Raw genomic sequence first — 5,000 nt, 5'->3', positions numbered from 1 at the left:
GCTGTCTCCAAGAGCTAAATGTGTCAACGTACTAGCATGCACAAAGCTACTGCTCTCATTAACGTGTAACCTTTAAAGCAAACCGTTCTGTTCTGCCATCATATATTTCTCCTTAAGGGGACCCTCTGTTTGATACAGTATATTGTATATAAGATGATGTGTGCGATGCCACAAACAGTAGAGGAGACAGGTGACATGACTGCTTAAATCAGCTGCCAGGATATGTTCAGTGGTGGTAATGGTGGTAAAGGGCAGCTGGGCAGGTCAGAGGGTCATGCTTCGACTACAGGACACAACCCCCTGAATCTGACCTATGACCTTATAACGCCACCATGAGGACGTGGTGAAAGATCCGTAGAGGCATCATCGGAAGACTGTCGGGACAAATCTAACAAGACAGCCGCTTCGGCGTGCGTTGAGATCATAGACCGCCGAGGCGGACCCGGAGCCTACCAACATTTCCCTCAAATGGAAAGTGACAAGCTTTCAAACCCTGTACATCACAGCTCTTTTGACCTGAGACATGTGGCCAATGTAGCCGACGATGAGAAAACGTTTTTGTCGGTTGGGGCTTTGCCCCAAAGACTTCCAGGCCGGGAGAGATTGAGAATCGAGCGTCGTCGCCGGCGACGACTCTGCACCCCGGTCGTCTATTCTCCGGCATCAAAGCGCACCTCTACCGCCGCCGCTACCACTGCCACTATCCCATATTACATCTCTGCCACTCAGCGCCAACGGATCAGCAATCCAATTTCACACACGTACGCTCACCAGGAGCTCCGCTGGCAGAACTGTAGGGACAAGGACGCACGGCGCCAGGTAGACTGGGATACGTTTAAAGTGGAGAGAAAGAAGAGATGGGGAGTGATAGGGGAGAGGAAGAGAGAAAGATGAAATAGAGAAATAGAGAGGGGGGGGGGTAGAAGAAGGGTTTTCTATCCCTATCGTAAGAAATATCATTGGACTCAACCACAGAAGGGAGGGGGGGGGGGATTAATGTTCACAGTGTCCTAGGCTCATCCAGTCCTTCTCTAAACAGCACCTTCTGTATGGAAAAAAGGCATCATGGAAATACATGGTAAAGAGAGAAACAGAGAGAGAGAGAGAGAGAGAGAGAGAGAGAGAGAGAGAGAGAGAGAGAGAGAGAGAGAGAGAGAAAGAGAGAAAGATAGAGAGAGAGGATGGAGAAAATTGAGAAGGAGAGCGCTGGTGAGATGTCTGTACAGTACACCTTTGTTTACCCAGCAGCGTCTCCCATGCTCACTCCTATTCAACCACATAGACAAAGGACCCTGTGTTACAGGAGCAGATAGACAGCAGCGAAACATAACACTCTCTGTTCCTTTCTTGATCCCAGATAGCATGAACAGTCACTGTGGCCAAGAGGGGTCTTGTATTATTCATCTTAAACGGAGAGGTTTGAATGTGATACTGTATATTATAGGCTTATTCCACTGAACAACTAAACTTGGTGGTGTGGGTGGAGAACCAGAGTTGCCTGTATCCATACCCTCCCACACAGCTACGCGGAGCCCAGGAGAGCACAAACACCCCCTCACTAGTCAGCTCCCACTACCAGCAGGAAGCATGCGGGCCTTTGTTAGTCCCACACAGGCCGGTAGAACCATCCCATGCTGCTACAGCTCTGGCTGGGGTTTTATTATCGTGGAGAGTTGTTTCCGGTGACAAAACAGCAGACGTGCTCTGTTCCTGGCTTTCTGACCAGATTCTGCTCCGGGTCCATGTGGTGGAGGAGGAGCCTAACTGGGACCCTGGAGAGGGGAGGTGAAGACTTGGACAGGAAGAGAACGTTACGGGACAGAAAGTTAAAAAAGATAGACGGACTTGCAGGCAGGCAGGCAGACACAGACAAACAGAGAGACATGAAGGCAGACTGACATGAAGGCAGACCAACAGGAAGGCAGACCAACAGGAAGGCAGACCAACATGAAGGCAGACCAACAGGAAGGCAGACCAACATGAAGGCAGACCAACATGAAGGCAGACCAACAGGAAGGCAGACTAACATGAAGGCAGACCAACAGGAAGGCAGACCAACAGGAAGGCAGACCAACAGGAAGGCAGACCAACAGGAAGGCAGACCAACATGAAGGCAGACCAACAGGAAGGCAGACCAACGGGGGAGTCCGTTTACCGCGGTGTAGCAGAACCCCACAGACAAGAACATGCACTGTGGGAAGATTTAGACTGGCTATACGCCATGGTCCAACATTCTGCTACAGAGATTGACAAGAGAGGCTGATACAACAGATGGCTCCTCCTTTTCCCTGATCTTCTCCTGTCACACAAACTGTACTCCAACACTCGGATGGCTAGGCCTCTTTTTTCTACATCTCATGCTACAGAAATGCCACTGGAAAAACACTATTTTGATCAGCGAATGGAGTTATTGATTGCGGTATGTTCTAGGATTTCTATACGCTCAGGGAAAAAATTAAGCTGTGTTGAGCTGAAGCTTACTCTCACTGTCATGTTCATCTGACAGCAAACAGTCCATCGACAGAGGTGAGTATTCTTTGTCCTTGATTCCTAGGTCTGTGCCGGTTGCCAGGTCTGGTTTAAACCCCCCTAATGCGACCCACATGCTGACAGGCCTGCAGTCCCCAGGGCGCTGGTTCTGGGTAAACACAGGATCCAGGCTGCTCATTAACACTTAACTGTTTCCATGCAGCATCTCGGGGAAAATCACTGTTCAATCTGCGAAAATCAAGGTCCATAATAGGTTCTATTGTTGCCTTGGGAATGCTTTAAAAAGAGTATTTATATACTGTATAGCAATGTATCTAACTACATGCTCTTCTAGTTCTACCCGTTGTCACTTATTTGCTTGTTGTTTCTATCTCGTTGTTTTTAATCATTGACCTATGCACTTTTTGTAAAAGCTCTTTCTTGTAAGTCACTTTGGATAAAAGCATTTGCTAAATGAATACATGTAAATCTAGGTTTCAGTAAATAAATAAAATAAAAAGGTAATTACTAATGTGGATTAGGTATTGGTCTTCGGCTGATGTTTTGGACAGGTAAAGGTCCGATAACTGATTGACCGGAAAGTTAACATTCTGTATCGGGTTGCATGTCAACATCAAACCAGGGGAGTCAGAGGTGTCTGTAACTTGCAGTAAACACATCAGACTCCTCAGATACAGCAGAGGACAGGAGGCATCTGTTCTTATGTGAGAGCGTTCTGGGAGTTCCTCAAGGGCAGCTCTCTGCCTCCAGAGCGAAGACTCGCTTTATCAGAGCCCACATATGGATCAGATGGACATCTCAAAGAGAACCCGACGCTTCATAAGCAGCTCTGCAGGGAACCTCTACACTATTCACAGATAATACAGGACTCCCACACACACACACACACACACACACACAAGTTGCCGTGGAGTGCTTTTCTGACAGTTTCGGCCCTCATTAAGAGTAAAAACCGAGAAATTGGAAATCTTCGACGGAGAAAAAGGCGGCAACACAGGAGACCCGTCTTTGACCTTGGAAAAATACTTTTAGGTTTCTACATAATCCACATATACATAGAACATCAGGCTTCAAGGATACAATGCTAAAATATGGGAATAGAAGTCCTCTTCGGTCATTAATAGTCGATTGACTTACTTGTGAAGAACTGCCGAAAGAGACGTACCTCCTCTTAGATCAGTCACCAGAGTGACAACGCAGAATTATTCATCAGAACTGTATATTTTAGTGTAGTATAGCCCTCCCACTCTTGAGAGAGACAAAGACACTATAAATCCAAGCTTTTAAGGACCACAGTCTGGCCTGCAATTTATAGCCTTGGCCAATGAAGATATTCAAATTCCCACTCACAAAGAAATACCATGATTCATGATGCAGAGGATACGGTTTTCTTTTGTTTAAAAAAAACAAATTCTACCCTGAATGAGATAGTACAGTGACTATCTTATCAAAATGTACCTCGTTGACATGTACAGTTTTTAAAAACTCATTATTAACTAATACTAATTATAATTACTAATTATATCTTAACGTAAATAGTATTTACCGTCTTTGAACGTCTTCAAGTCAACCAGTGACAAAATAAGCTTTTAGAAAACTGTTAAAGCGGAGGAAGACTGCACAGACTATTTATGGCAGCCCTGATTCAATAGCGGTTCATAGAAAATTCCCAGCTTGTGGCATATATCTGTGTATCCATAGGAGATCAGGCATGTCTTTGAGACCACATGGAGAGCCTGTCTGCTCTGTAAATGTAAAATTCCTTCTTATCAGAATGATCTCGTTCTTTCACTTGACAGTACAATTGCAGCAGACTTACCTTTAATTCAAGTGCCTATTTCGAGAGAAATTTCCACCTGCCAACCTTTCCTTCTATTTCCTCTTGCTCTTTCTCATATCTCTCTCCCTCCCAGCCTCCCCAGCGTGTGCCTTTTTAAACTTTAATCATCTTACTTTTGCCCGCGACCTTCCAGACAAGGTTATCATACCTTCAAAACCAAGATGTTTTTGTTGAGCCACAGCCTCAATGAAGATTGAGATGATTTCAACATTGGTATATTTTCACAGGCCGGCTTTTCTTCGCCTCCCTGACTGATCGTATATAAGACCCCACCTGCCAAGGGGGATGGTGGTCTCTACGTGTGTCGGCGCTTCAGGGTGGGAGATCCTACATGAGCGGTGTTGTGTGAGTTAATCTGAGGTGGCACGCCGGGTTGTTTTCTCACTCGACTGGTTCCCTTTCAAAACAAGGAGCTGACGCACACTCCATCATGCGTACAGTACGGCTCAGTGTGATATTTTTAATTACAAAACTATAAATTGTGCAACTATTAGCCACAAGTCTGTGCTGCTCTGCTGGTATTATGCACGGCACAGCAGTGAAAAATGTATATTTGAGTCACAGGCTCAAAAGGCTCACAACATATTAATCAGAGGAAGAGGGATTTGCCCTCTCAAACTGGGGCATTAGACTACAGCTCTGACTAAAATACCCACATGTATCAATGGGA

This window comes from Hypomesus nipponensis, chromosome 6 (assembly GCF_054491055.1).
Source record: "Hypomesus nipponensis isolate SF chromosome 6, ASM5449105v1, whole genome shotgun sequence".
NCBI lineage: Eukaryota > Metazoa > Chordata > Actinopteri > Osmeriformes > Osmeridae > Hypomesus > Hypomesus nipponensis.
The sequence above is the reverse complement of the archived record's forward strand: the minus strand, read 5'-3'. Positions refer to the sequence as shown.